This window comes from Euwallacea similis, chromosome 24, assembly GCF_039881205.1.
Source record: "Euwallacea similis isolate ESF13 chromosome 24, ESF131.1, whole genome shotgun sequence".
NCBI lineage: Eukaryota > Metazoa > Arthropoda > Insecta > Coleoptera > Curculionidae > Euwallacea > Euwallacea similis.
The window spans coordinates 964273-980584 of record NC_089632.1 but is presented as its reverse complement, the minus strand read 5'-3'; the positions used below and the strand labels follow the sequence as shown (position 1 = coordinate 980584).

The window sequence follows — 16312 nt, the reverse complement described above, 5'->3', positions numbered from 1 at the left end:
CTTAGTTAATATCAAGGAAATGCATTTAAATTGAGAATATAAAGAATGGAAAGTAACAGAACATTTATTTGAATTAAAAGATTAATTAAAGTTGTGCCAATTTATTTCAAGAATTTCTTACCTTAAATATGTACCGGTGTTTACTCAACACGACAATTTGCAATTCTTAAGTTGAAGCTGTACTTTAATATCTTATAATTTATTATATATATTTATAATTTACTTAATATATGTAGATATAGATTATTAAGGGAATAGAAATGATAATACTCGATTTGATACATCAATATTTAATTTACTATTTACTGTTTACTGTCTTTAGAAACCACCGTTGAATTCAAATATTATGGGTAATTTAGATGCACTTATGCTATTACCCCCAAAAATTTTATGCTTCGAGCATTAATTTTGGTTCAGTTGAACCAAGTTCATCCAACTTTATTTTTTGAGAGAATTTTGATCTCCGTAAGCAATGCGTTACTGCTGTAATAATACTAAGCTGACATAAGCAAATTCCTTATGTGTATTCGTAATATATGACAGCCAGATTAAACAGAAGCAGACTTAAGCCATTATTCAACAACTGGGTCTTAAATTCATTAATGTGCTCATTATCGTTCCTGAAGGGCTAAATCTGGTTTAATTTACTTTCTAGGTGGAAGACTATATTGAACTTGACCTGACAGGTTAGTTTAGTTCTATTTTAAGTATGGACACTTATCAGCGTATAGTCTCCTAATACACGACTTTTGCATTAGCATCTAAGATGATTTATTCATCATACAAAACTTTACTGCATATAAAGGTTTTAATAAAATAACTATAGTGTATTTTCAATTCTGCAACCTGTCTAGACGTACAGTATATCAAAGTGAAACTCGTACACCTTAAAATTTTCTAATATGTCCTTCTTTTTTGGCCATTAAAGGTTTATTTATATTTCTCTATGTATATTTCGGGGAGAATAGTCAAGACTGAATGGATTCTTATCACAAATTCTTGCAAAAAGTATTTATTGGCAAAATAATAGTTTTTATAATATTTTGATAGTCAAACTGAAACTCGTACACCCAGAATTCCTAGCTCATAAATATTTCTTGATTCGATTGTGCAGGTTCAAATTTAGTGTATTACAATTCAGTGAAGTTTTGACGAAGTTTTAAGGGTAATAATCAACATATTTATAATAATGGGACGTCAGAGGGGCCAAACAAGTGTAACCGAAAGAACGTTAGCGATTCGCCATCACAAACTTGGAAAATCCTACCGGGAAATCGGAAAAATTATTAATAGACCTTATACTACAGTATAAAGCATAATCAAACGTTATAATCAAGATCATCGGATAAAAAACAAAGTGAAGAAATCACCAAAACACATTTTATGTGTTTACACATAAAATACACATGTATGTCATACACATGTATGACGAACGTTGGATTCTACGCAAAGTTGCAGAAAATCCAAAGTTGTCTGCTCCAAAATTTGTCAAATTGATAGAAATCGAATTAAAGAAGAAAATTAATCCTCAAACAATACGAAATTTATTGCATAAAAATAATGTTTATGGGAGAGTCGCACGGAAAAAGCCATACATAAGCAAGGCAAACAAAATCAAGCTTTTTCAATTTGCTGAAGAGCACAAAAACGAAGACATTTCATTTTGGAGCAAGGTCATATTCGCGGACGAGAGCAAATTCAACATTTTTGGCTCTGATGGAATAACTAGAGTGTGGAGAAAGCCCAACGAAGCACTAAAATCTAAGAATTTGCGATTAACTGTTAAACACGGTGGAGGATCTTTGATGGTCTGGGGTTGTATGTCCGCGAACGGTCCTGGTAACTTGCATTTTATTGATGGAATTATGAACCAAGATGTTTATCTTGACATCTTAAAACGAAATCTTAAGCAAAGTGCTGAGAAGCTGGGCCTGAAGGATCGTTTTATTTTTTATCAAGACAATGATCCGAAGCATAAGGCTATTAAAGTTAAAACCTGGTTATTGTATAATTGCTCCAAAGTTATGGAAACACCTCCACAAAGTCCAGATCTCAATGTGATCGAACATTTATGGTACCAGTTAAAGGTTGCAATTCGGAATCATCAAATTTCCAACATTAATCAATTAAAATTGGCTCTTCAGAAAGAGTGGACGAAAATTACGCCTGAATATTCCCAAAAGTTAGTTGAATCTATGCCACGACGTTTACGAGATGTAATTACTAATAAGGGACTGTCTACCAAATACTAATTTCAGTTTGTTGTAATTTTTTCTGTTGATTTATATTGATGTACGAGTTTGCGTTTGACTAGCAAGAAATAAAGATATTTAAGTTTTTCTCATAAAATATATTCTTAAGCATTTTTTCTTTCAATAACGTGTTCTTCCTTAACTACTCTTCCTGAAATATATACAGAAAAGTATAAATAACCCTTAATGACCAAAAAAGAAGGACATATTAGAAAATTTTAAGGTGTACGAGTTTCACTTTGATATACTGTATCTACTATAATTGTTGTAATCCCCAGACAATGGTAACAGACACAACCCTTTTGGTTGTGTCAATATTTTCTCAAAAAGCAACAAACCATTACTTTACACCCTTAATGCATAAAAATTTGTCACCTCCCAACTATAAATTCGAGGTTTTATGTCCGTTAATCTATTCGATTTAGTAAAATCTTTTGCATTATGCAGGGGCATGAATATTCATTTTTGGTAAAAATCAGCAAACAGCAATTGCTTGATTTGGGATATTTTGTTCTTGCATAAATCAACAAATTTAATGGCAATCGCTTGCCTAATTGAATCTTTATTTCTCAGTCTTGTTTAGAATGAAATCAACATTCATCTGGCAATTAACAATTCAAAATTAAATCGCTTTCAAAAACTCTGTGCGAAATGCGATAAAATTAATGATGACAGATTTTATTTACTGAAGCAAATTACCGATTAAAGCAATTTAATTTTACCTATTCAAATATATTCTGAATTTTATTATGTTCAAATAACGCAAAATTTACTAAAATATGCAATTTAAAAATCAGTTTGTCCAGAGAAATAAATCCAGAGGCAGGTGCTTCAAACGGGCCAGTGATTTTATAATTAAGCTGTTAAATTTGCAGTTTAACATAAAATAAATGCGCTCGGATATTCAGAAGCCAAATGAAATATGAAAATAGTGAGACGTTTTATTTGTCGCAATAAGGAAATAAAAGCGCTGCTTGAAATCTTTTGGCAAAAAGTATAGATGACTACTCTTTAAAATCACAATGCATCGACTGAAAATGAGGGTTAGTAATGAACAATGCTTACATTAAAATACACTTGCTAAACTTTCTTTGTTACAACCCTTACTGTTGCTATTGCTGCCTAGCTTCTTGGCAGATGATTTCTCAGTTAGCCCCAGCTAAAGGCTATGTTTTGAGCCACCCGTTGATTCACAGCTGCAACGGGATGTTTTCGATATGTTATCGAAGCTTTACAACTGTCCAGATATTAAGCTCACCAGTACGGGATAATTCTACGTATATATATCTACGTCAAATGGTTGTACATAAATAATAAAGAGTGGTTGTTAGGATAAAGTGTCGTCTTCAGTAGCCCAAATGGTTGGTCGCTAGCGTACTATCCCAAAGGGTAGACGTTAGAGTTAGAAACACTCCAGGGAACCTCGCAACAATAAGTCACCATGTTTCATATAAGCGAATAACTAATACTCTCTAGAGAGAAAAGCTACTAGGGTACATAATAATTCATCTCTAACGAGAGCACAAAATCCACAAAATTGCCGCTAAATTCAAGCAGTTGGGCCTGATAACTCCAAAATGATGCGAGAGGTATTCTTCGCTGCACGAAACAGCAATCCAAATAACTAAATTGACGAAAAATGAAATCAACTTTACAAAACGGAGAGACAACTTCCGAGCAAAAAATCACAAAAATAACCTGGAGTTGGTTTCGGAACAATCCCGGTCGGAAATATCTGGCATAAACACTCAGGGAAAGGTTACCCGAAATATTTAATTTGATAAAACTGGAAAAATCCTCAAGATGCCTGAGATAAACGAAAACTTTAAAATTTTATCACGACGAACCATCTCGCAGATCCAATATTTCGGAGATTCGTTCAGGTTTCGCCAGTCATTTATTGGGATGAAATCACGATTTTCCACAGATGGAGATAGTCCATGAATGCGGGAAGGGTAAGGGGTTGAATCTTTTGAAGAAACTGGAGAAGGGACTTGTGATGACGAAACCTTTATCTGGGATCAGGAATTAATTTTTTTACGGACACTTGCTTCACATCCACAGCAGTCTGTCTCCTCAGGGAGTTGGATTTGTTTCTGTTTTTGGAGGTTTAACGTAATTAAGGTATTTAATTTTAGTGTGACGGTCTGATGATGTTTGAAATGATGAAGAGCTTGAGTAGCCAACTACAAGATATTGTGAAAATGCAGACTCTGAGTTGTACTGCAATAGCTTTCTAATCTCTTAGAGAACTATAAACAACTACTTTTTTATATTTCTGCATTCGAGTGCCAAATTACCAATGTATTTCTTGTTGAAACAACAAGCGTCCAGGCACGCCTCTGCGGTCTGAATTTATAAAGGTAATTGTAATAATAAACAACCGTAAGTGATACCTGAACACGGTATTTAACATAATTTAGCTTCTCTAATTATGCTCTTTGGAGCTTTCTTCCATTTTCAATACGTTTAAAATACAATATATTAAGCCCGTGTCTCTTGGCGATATAATAATAAATTTTGCACTTCTATATATTTGCAAAACACATTCTCATATATGTATATCAGCGGATAATGTCCTATTCCATTCAATATTTGATATTACAGTTTAATCCAAATCACTTCGAATGTAAACGCCTACATCCCTTCTACGCTCTGGGGTGTCCAATGTCCACCCTTATAAAAGAGAGTCCATCAATAACTACGGTTCTTCGTAAAATATCGGCACATTGGGAACAATTTGGTAAGCAATCAAAACTTATAGCCCCAATTTATAGGGTCTACTTACATAGAGTGTATAAGAAGTTTGAAGATCTGGGTGAAGTTGAAAATACACCGAGGGACTAGGTCATAGGTCAATTTATTTTTTCCCATGTATCACAGCCATCTCGCAGGAAGTGTGCAGATTTTTCTGAGAAAGGATAGATCTGAAAAGAATTCATTCCTAAAGGGTTTTCTAAAAGAGTCTTGGATTATGGGAATATCAGCGAGGCAGCATAATAAAGACTTGAGGCTATTGGGATGTGGAAATGATCTGGGAATTTATGCGACTATGTGTGAACTGAATATGACTAACTCCGCAAACATAATGTGGGTATATGATAAACCGGGAGCTGGTAGCAGGAGGTAGAATGTTGGAAATGGATTTGTGGACACATACATAGGTATAAATGAAATGCGGTCGTGTGGATATATGAAATGAAAACACACATGGTGGGAAATTGTAATGTTTCCGAGAGGGGAGAAACGGCTCGACCGGATGATGCAGATGGACTTCGGCTTGACGAACAAAAATTCACAGCTAACAACATTTAGCTTGGCGAATGTTAAGAAAGGATCTGGCCCTTTATAGAAGAATGACTGTGACGTATTGCATTGTAATCAAAATCTAAAAGTGTTGTTACTTTTGTAAGTAGAGATCTGACTTCACGCGAAATTTACAGAAATTTTATACATCTCGATGGTATTAACATTTTCACATATTCACATCTTGTATGGGCAAGTTGCGGAAACATTGCTCGTGCACAAAGTGCGTTTCGAAGTTTCGGATGCGCCCATTCCAAGAAAAGTTGATAGATGTTAAATTAACTCAAAGAAATTTAGATGTTTAGAATTTAAAAAATACTGAGTGTCAAAACTTTAAATTGTTTTAAATTTTTTCTGTATAGCTCCCAAAGACAGTGTTGAAAATAGCTCATTTTTTAGGGCCCTTATCGTTAAATATGCCAACTGATTACAAGAAACTAGAGACTGTGACTTTTTCTAAACTCATGATCTTTTTTTCCCTCTCTAGCTTTTTTGTGATGCGCTACTAATTGTTTCATCCTACAAATATGAATCCTTCGTTCGATTAAAAAATTTTCTCGTTTCTTCCTTTTTTTTCTTATCTGGCACCATTTCCAGTTATTTGCAAAAGTATTTTAAAAAAATCACACTTCTTTTATCATTATTTTTCAGCAGATATCATCAGAGTCCCAGGACGATCTTGGGTTTCCGGTCTTATCTATTTAGCAGAAGGTGATTTTTACCGGATCAAAATGCAAATCTACAGTCATCATCAAAGAGTTTAGAGGTGAGCATTGCCTCGCCATTTGCTTGAATCTTCCTACCGACCATACGAAAGAAAAAGTATTCTTTCTACAATTTGATCTGAAATATCACTATTAGTCAAAATTTACTATCCCACTTTAAAACCTAAGCTCCTAGGCGAGATTATACCCATCCACCTCATAACTCTTCCGAAAGTAGTTAATAACTAATCATTACAAATTAGCCGACAGCATCATGGTCCCAGGACGATTTTTGGTTTCCCGGCTCTAAAGTCAGCGTCTTACGGATGCAAGAGCTAAAACGCGATTTGGGGCAGCACAAGCGCAATACAAGAGCGTCCCGACGCCGCTTGCGAAATATAGCGTTAGTAGCGTTGCGATGTTCCGAATGAGATCTTCCGGAATCGGTGTGAATTCGCGATAAATTCGGCGATACGCGGGAGTTTGAATCCGGAGTTGCGGAAGTTGGTGCGGGAACTGTGAGTTTTCTGTTCGCGTATAAGGGTAATTACATGTACAAGAGTGACAGAGTACATTATTTCTGAATTGGTTAAGTGGTTCGTTTATTTTGCCGGTAAGTACTATGCAGTAAAATTTTGGTGTTTCTTGCGAACGTTGAAGTTGAGGAAGATGACCTTAGGTTGAATTTCGACTTTCAGTAAGAGATTGACTACGATACATTTTTTACATCAGGACCAACGCTTGTGAATGTAAAAGGTACCGCGTTATTATTGAGGTCTGTTAAGAGTTATTGTCCAATTTAAGTGACCGTCTAAAGCCAGGATAGTACGCTCTGAATTATAAAAATATTAGTTGTAAAAAAAAAATTAATTCTTACAAATTTCCTTGCAATTTTTTTCAAAAATAAGTTTTTTTTGTTACGGAATTTAAAGAAAGCAATTCGTAACTTAAATTTAAAAACATAATTTTTGAGGTAACTTTTTAGGGATTTTTGCATACATATAAGTCGTAGTTCAAGTTTGATCGGGTTTAGTTTTTATCATCCTTTACTTGTTCAGCGATTAATTAAATACATGTTTTTTTCCAAATTTTTGCAAATTCAAAATTTTGTCTTTTTTCTTGGTTCAAGAAGAAAGTTATTCCAGGTGAGGAAAACAAAGTATATTTTTCATCCTGTAAAAGTTGAAAAGGGATAACAACTAATGCAGACAATGCTGTTATTAAAAACAAAGTATTAAAAACAAATTTTTGGTCCTTGTTTCGAAACAATTTTCGAAATTGAAGAGTTTTCTGCTAAAGTAGTGTGATTTTTGAAGAACTACACTTCAATTTGAAAAAGAACTGTATTAGAAATCGAGTTATTGACTTGCGAAAAAGCAGTCTTTGAGGTTGAACGAAATTATTGTACTTCGTTAACTTTCTCGAGAAGTGTACTCTATTGGCAGTCATTTTTTTCCATATATCATAATTTAATAACTGAAAAAATGTAAAATTTAAGTTAAATAGTTACAAATATGTACATGTATGCTTTGTTGTAAAAAAAAACTAAGCGAAATGAATTTCATAGAAAAGTTTCGAAAATATTAAATAAACATGAAATATATTTATCTTTTCAAATTTATTAAAGTGCAACATTAAAGTAAAGAAAATAAGAGACTGATTAGTATTTTGCACATATTATGTACCTACATGATTGACATATTAAAATATTAGTTCCGTGAACAGTATTGTATGGGCTATTGAACCAATATTTTCCACTGCATGGATAACAAATAAACAAAATTTACATCAAAGGTTATGGACAAACAACAGTTAATTTGAAATTAACCAGTCCAGCCGTAGTAGCGTAAATCTGTGGTGTATTATAGAAAATTGAATATTTGGCCCTTTATGTGATGAAAACGAGCGAAGAATCGTGGAGATCGTTATTTAAACCTATTTAAAAAAGATACCGCACAACAATTTGTCGAAGATTTATCTGTTCTGTTAATTGGGACGTAACAAATACTAATTAGAATACATCTATCACAGAAAAAGATTATAGACAAATTTGTTGCTTGTAAAAATTTAAGATAGTAAATATTGTTACCTGTAAAAAGTCTGTAACTTTAACTGCGAAGTATAAAACAACGGAGTCGAAGGGAATAAAATATCATTACCAAATCACCGTTGGAGTTATCAATCCACCGACCTACTTCCTACGACTTACTACTCAAATACGTACTTCAGATTATCAAAAATTTATTAGAACAAAAAAAAACTAGTTTCAGAATTGACAACACTCTCTCTTTCCTTTTTTTTATCTTTATTTCATAGATTATATAGAAATTATCCCCGAGATTAAATTGTCAGGAAATGTCAACACATGGGTATTTGGTAATCCCTCATTGTTGTATAGTACGTACTTTGCTAATTATTGAAGCTTAATTATTCGTGATTCAATGCATTTGGTTTGATGCTTCATTATTTTCTGATCACCAGCATGACCAACAATCATCGCTCTATTATCTAAATTAAATGAAACCATTTAAATTATCTAGATAATATTTCAAGTTCATTCAATACTAGAATTAGAATTTATAGAACCTACAATGGAGTATAAATGAATGACAAATGTTATATTTTCGATATAAAATATTCGTATATTTTAATTTGATTTACATTCTCATCTCGCTAAATAAAGATATACAGTGGTGGAAAAAAGTATGGAAACTTTTAACAATTTTAGTTGATTTGACAATATCAATATCAATATGATTTTTAAGTACACTACCTTTATATTTGTTATAAATTCGAGAAATTTCTGGTTAAACATTGTTTTATCTTCGTTTATAAGAATTATTTACTTGATATTAAATCTTTGCCTGGAAAAAGCAAAGAAACTATTTTTTATTAAAATACAGAATTTATATTTTCAATAATATCGTTCAGTATATTGTATCACAGTAAACAACAATAACCACAATATGCCAAGAAAGCCTTATTTTTCCTCTGACTTAAAACAGAAATTAGTAGACTTATTAGAAAGTAGAAAAAAGCAAATTGAGATCGCAAGATTGTTACAAATTAATAAAGGAGCTGTTTCAAAAATTTTATCGAAACATTGGACTCGTGGTGGTGTAGAAGTTGCTCGTAAAATAGGACGACCCCGAAAAACCTGTGCGCGTATCGATAAATTAATTAAAAGGATATCTCAAGCCAATCCTCGAAAAACATCAAAATAAATCAATGAAGAAATTTCGGAACAATTTGATGTCCAAGGAACGTCGAGGACAATAAGGAACCGCTTGATTGACGCTGAACTAAATGGCAGAATTGCCGCTAAAAAACCTCTCCTTTCCAAGAAAAATTGGAAGGCTCAGATGGAATTTGCCAGAGCTCATTTGTTGTGAACAAGTCAACAATAGAATACTATTCTATGGAGTGACGAAAGTAAATTTAAATTTTTTGGTTTGGACGGAAAATGTTATGTGTGTCGACTAATAAACAAACGGTACTATTTTAAGTACCAAATTCCGACTGTCAAACATGGAGGTGGCAATGATCTGAGGTTGCTTTTCAAGGTCTGGAGTTGGGCCAATAATTCAAGTGGATGGAAAAATGGATCGATTCCAGTACAGGGACATTTTGAAAAATACAATGCTTCCATTTGTTGAAGAAGAAATGCCTTTGCACTGGAGATTTTAGCAGGACAACGATCCGAAGCATACCACGAAACTGGTAAAGGAGTGGTTTTCGAAAAACAATGTTATTCTATTTGAATGACTCTCCCAGCCTCTCAACCATATAAAGTACCTCTGGGGGATTCTAGATCGTATTCGCAATAAAAATATTAAAAACAAAGAAGAAGTGTTTACTACACAAAAAATGATAAAATTCCTCTAGAAACACTGCAGTCATTGGTGGATTCGATGTCCAGAAAATGTCAAACTGTTTTCAATGCACGTGGATAAGCGACTAAATATTAATATTTGAGTTGATATTTGTTATAGATTAAAAAAAATTAAGTTTCCATACTTTTTTCCAGACATTTATTTAAAATTTGTTAAAAAATATTTCTAAACAAAGATTAAAAAGAATTTAATGCAGCAATCCTTTACTTTTACACCACATTTACCTTTACTGTCCTTAAAAAAATGACTATTAGTTTGACAAAGTTAACTAAAATTATTGAAAGTTTCCTTACTTTTTTCCACCACTGTATACACGCGAATAGTCCATGTTATACTACTCACAGACAAAAATATTGCGTATTTTATTTTAAGTTATTTTTTTAAATTTCCTTTAGCAGTTTTAGTGTTTTTGATTACTGGATGCCTTACATTATTTAAAGGTTTTACGTATAATTTAATTTATTTTGGACAAAATAATAGAGATAGCCTTTATAGCTGAATAAGCAATAATGTTAGAAATTACGAGTGTAGCACAAACGTATCATAGAGCGTGCTCTCTGGTTTGTTGTTATCAGAATGACATTTGCAGTGATTCATTTCCTGTTCCTGTACTTTCGGTGAGTGAGGTGCAACATTTAAGCGAGCTAGTTTCTATTAAAATTGTTACTTTAGCCAATGAGGGTTGCAAACAAGAAGATATTACGTGAAGATTGCATATCAATCAATCGACTGTGTCTCGTATAGTAAAACGATACAATGAGTCTGGAGGATACGAAAGGCAACTTGATCAAGGACCTAAAAGATGTACAACTCCAAGAGGTGACAAATATTTAAGAGTGCAATCCTTACGAAATTGTTCACTTACCGCTCCCTATCTGAAAAATGAATTACTTATTACTAAACAAATCAACGTAAGTGTTAAAATAGTAATAAAAAGGCTAAAGGAGGTCGGTTTAAATCCAAAATTTTCTGCCAGAGTCCCCTAGACTTATGCCACGTCACAAGATCAGACGGTTATAATTAGAATGCTAATTAGAATGAACATCACTGGGGAAAAATCCTTTTTACAAATGAAACAAGAATACAATTATGGAAGCCAGATGGGCATGGTCGAGTATACAGAAGGTCTGGAGAACGGTTCGCAGAATGTAATGTTATACAAAACATTAGCTTTGGTGGCGATTCCATTATGCTTTGGGGAGGCATTAATTGGGAGAGCCGCATGGAGCTTATTGAGGCCAATTTTAAAACGAATGCTGACTGGTGCATACGCAACATCCTTGAAGAGCATGTTTTACCTTATGCCGGCCTTATTGGGTACGATGACTGTGCTAATGCATGATACTATCCGCGCTCATGTCGCAGAAACAGTGACGCAGTACCTAAAGGATGTCGGGATTGAGGTACTAGAGTGGCCTCCAATAAGTCCTGACACTAATCTCATAGAGCTTCTATGAGACATCTTGAAGCGACATATCAGAGCACGAGATTCAGCTTCTAACTCAATAGCAGAATTAAGAATTGCGGCATAGGGAGAATAAAATCGAATTCCACAAGAAACCGTCATAGATCTTCTGCGGAACATGCTTAAGAGAATGCAGACTATTGCTAGAGCTAGAGAAAGAAATACCGAGTGATCATTTAAATTTCATATCTAACCAGCTGTGGAATTTTACACAAGAGAAATAGGAGATAAAAAGTAGGTCATAGCTTGATCATATGGCGCAAAATGACATTAAAATTAATTTTTGATAAAGGATCCAGAAGATTGTTATTCATTGTCTCATTGAACCAAGTGCAATAAGTTATCCTTGTTTCATAATGTAAAGGCTGAAGTTCTTGGAGTACTTGCATTTTGTAGGGAAACAAATTTAGGTCCTTTTGACAATTCTGTGATAGGTAACATAAGATAAGTCGATCTACCGTGACAATCTCCTCAAGGAAGTATTCGTGTTTTCATGCATTATCTGTTTTACATTTTCGACAGTGTCTGAAGTTCGTTTTCTTGGTCTTCTGCTGCCTGACTTTCTCTGAATGCTGCCGATTTCACAAAATAAATTTACAACATACTTCAGTGTATTTGCGAATTTCAGTTCATCTGTTACAACTTCAGGAAATTTTTCACGAAATTCTCGAAAACAAAATGAACTTCATAAACCCTCCAAATTCTCCATTAATTTGAAGTCCATTACGAAAATAGGTTTCAATCATAAATGTTTTCTGCTCATCCATGAACACCATTTTGCAGTAGGTACAGGAAACCAAATTTAAACAAACGATACTGTGGTCTTAAAAAAGACTAATTGTTTATAAAATGGATAAAATTAGTAAAATAACAGAAAAAGGAAAACGAAAAAATACAAAGCCGAATGGTAAATAATCAAAATAATAAATAATGATTGGCGAAATATCTCTGGAAGAAGCATTTCGGCATGAAAAATTAGCAAATAATATAGGTTACCTAGGTAACCAAATATACACAAACGATAACCGACATACGTTCTTTTCTTCAACAAATTCCACAACTTACTAGATATGAAATTTAAATGATCACTCTGTACTAAGTACTAAATTATTATTTTCTTGTTTTAGAATATTGTTGTATTATTGTTATTCTCTCTAATTAAATCTTACAACCAAAATCAGGCTGTTTTATAAATTCTTCTACGAGTCTACTTTAAAACGCCAGCATGTAATTTATTTGACTATAACATACGGAAAACGCTCCAGTACAAGGCAACTAGCAATAAAAAACACAAAAGGTGCTAAAGGAAACAACAAAAAATAGAAATAATGGCTTAAAATCAAATATTAAATATTTTTGCCTGTGAGTTTAAAAAAAAACATATTTATTTTAACTCACTGCTAAATTTTACATTGAAATATTTGGAAAAAATGTATATTAGTTTTTGCATTATCCCTAACTTCAAAATATACCGATGGTTGTGCTACCACTCGTACTGCTCTAAAAATGTGAGTTAAAATAATCTGTTTTATGTCTTAATATTGAGGAAACAGATGGTTTTTGTCATTACCGTCATGATAAAATCTCAACTTCTTCCATCAACACCACGAAATTGAAATTATGAACATCTTCACGTATTGTAACGAAATCAACACAATAGGTGTATTCCACAGCACAATTAACTGCAGAGACTGGAGAATTGTATATTTTCATTCTCAATGAATATTCGGTATATTGGCGTCAAGCCGAGGCAACTTCTACCCTTGAACCTCGAAAATCTATGTACTGTAATCTAAATTTGATAGGATGTACCGCATTCCTTCAAAACACATTTATTACAAAGTTGGAAATGAGAACAAATCCATATATAACTTTCCATTCACAACTTATTTGATTTATATCTTCTGATTACTTTATACAAGTGTTTATTAATATCCAATTCCTTGTATGATAATATGGATCGTGAAAGGCTTCGTTAACAAGGTACAGATGCTAAAGCATTTTTTACTTTTTGTTTACAGCTCATACTATTTTTAACATATTTAACTGAAACTTTGAGAATTGTGCTTATCTTATTGATGCACATATCGTTGGAGGGAATTTTATAAGAAGAGCCTATTCTCTATTATATTTTTTATTTAGACATTTCTTCATCAATAATTAAGTGAAAGAGGAATTATTACATTTTTTTGGATGAACAAATGTGTAATATTGCTGTTGGAAGGGCATATGTTTCCCCACCATCATTAATTCAATAATTATATCTTCTGGTAGTTATTATGGAAATTAAAAAAATATTTTCCTACGATTTCTCAAAGCTACTGTTCTCGAAAGAGAAGACACTAACTGCCATGTGTGTCGACCTCATAGAATGTTGCAATGTGTGCATTTTCATCTCGTTTGCTCTTGCTTTTTTGTAAGTCATTCCCTCCCTACTCAGGCTTTCCTCGCACATTATTTCCTTGTATCCTCCAGTGTGTTATTTGGTAACTAAAATTTCAGAATTTCTCAATCATTTTTTAGGTCTTGTCAAACACCATGAAGTATTCCACGCTTTGCCCGAATCTCAACTGGACACTGCAACCAGAAGATTGGCTGTTCACCGTATTCGCAGAGTAGATACTTGAGGTTTGATGATCTATTGTTTAGTTGTTCTTAGCGCTGAAGGTAAATTGGGTTGGGTGGGCAAAAGATTGGAACACCATCAGCTGTTTTATGTTTTCGCTTTACTTTCAACGGGGCACTGCTTTCGGAAGATTGACTCTTCACCATATTCGTGGAGTAGGTACTTGAGGTATGATGATGCCTCCATAATCTTTCATTATTCTCAGCAAGTATGGTCAACCGGAAATTCAAATATCTGCTTTCCATCCCTTTCCCGATGGAATAGTTCTAGATGAGATACACTATAGGGCCAACAGGCGATATATAGGTTGGCATAGACCTCTTCTCATGTTTGGCAATAATATAATATTGCTAGGTCGTGTAGTAAGCTTCGGCGACCTTTTAAAGATTACAGCATGAGAAATCGTTTTAATGAAATATCATTTCCTATACTTTTCTTAAGGAACAATTAGTCAGGCCTCCTTTTCGTCTTTGAATGGCACAAAGTTGCCCAGTTACTCCATTATTAATTACTATATATTCTTTTCTTTTATTCTACTTCTTGTCTCCAACTTGGAAGTATCTTTGTAGTCTTCAAAATATCACGCAATCCGAATTCTGTCCGGGTTTTTTCTCCCAATAGGTACATATGGAAAGTCTCACTTTTGCTGCGTAGTCAACTTTCTTCACGAGTGCTTGTCTTTTTACTTCTAACTATCGATTAAGATATTCTGTTACAGGATGACCATGAATTAATATGATTGTATGCTGTATATTATGGCGTTGGGTGCAGGCTTTGCATGCATAAGTCTCAGGTTGCTTTGAGTACTCAACTGATTACTTTCAGTTCACTTAAGTGCATTCCTTCATCGGCTTGAAGAGTCAGGTGCACCTAATTTATATCTCTCGTTAGAATAAAAGCGTCCCATTTATTTCCAGGCGCATCTCATCCTTAAGAACGACTAATTCCCAATAGGATTTAAGAGAATCTACCCAAGTTATTGGGAATGCAGCTCTTTGTAGCCAATAAATTAGAGTTCCGTAAACTTGTCCACAAAAACGGTTTGGCCTGGACCGATTTCACCGTTTCAACGGAAAACATCTGATTGGTAAAGTTATCAGGAGGTTGATATATTGGTATTTATACTGTTTCGTTAATCTATTAGATTATAAACCCTAAACAATTTTCCCACACTTCGTCAAATCCAGAAAATGTTCGTTTTCCATTACCCAGCTGTCATAATCGAAAATACCAATTAAATAAAGATCCATCATAAATCTTAAATCATCCATTAGATTCGAGAAGGGAATGTGTGTTCTGCGTGGAGCGATCCAATAACTTACTAGAGAAATTAATCGCATATTCGGTGGAGAACTTCCCGAATATATGAAGAACATAAACGAGATATTCCGGAGAACGAGAACCCTTCAAGTTATGCACGTAGTATGATGGGTATCATTGAGGTTATCCCAGTAATTTCAATTGGATATGAGCCTTTTTGATATGTCTTGTTAAGCATTCTCATTAAATAGAGTTCTGGCTATTGTGATCTCTAAAGAAACTTCTAGTACAACGAAAGTTTCTGGTCAATTATTGCTCAATATTAGCATTACACATATACCAACAGAGCTCCCTTATTTACAAAGTTGCTGAAACTTTAGAGTATTCGAATTATGTACTTGCAGAAGCACGCAGCTGTTGACAGTGGGCTCTATTCAAAAGTTATTAATTGAGTTTTAAGTTATGCTTCCTATAGACAGTTCACATCAAAACGCCAGAAACCGGTGATCTGCCTACAAGTGTATGGAAATTTGAAAGTTTGTTACAATATCTTGTAAAATATCGGTTTTACATGCAATATACCGAGAAGCTTGCTTCGTGGGGATTTGAGTGGCTTTACCCAGTGGCTAAACAAGCTGTGTTACGTGCGTTGCAGGATCATTAGGCCGAGGCCTCGAGCTAATAGAAACAAAAATGTTTGTTCCAAGCAAACCAGTATCCTTTCCACCTTAGAAAATCATCGAAACTCGCTTTTCACTATCTAATACGCAGGTCGTAACATGATTTGGTGCATAAAAAGAGTCTTG

At 33.8% G+C, this 16312-nt stretch overlaps 1 protein-coding gene across 1 annotated transcript in view; it reads left to right on the top strand.

The window, feature by feature from the left end:
- Window positions 1–6678: 6678 nt before the first annotated feature.
- Window positions 6679–16312, top strand: part of LOC136416608 (alkaline phosphatase-like) — a 233940-nt gene continuing 224306 nt past the window's right edge. Inside the window, exon 1 of the mRNA XM_066401875.1 lies at window positions 6679–6875. The gene's annotated coding sequence lies outside the window, so the exon portion shown is untranslated. The remainder of the gene's footprint in view (window positions 6876–16312) is intronic.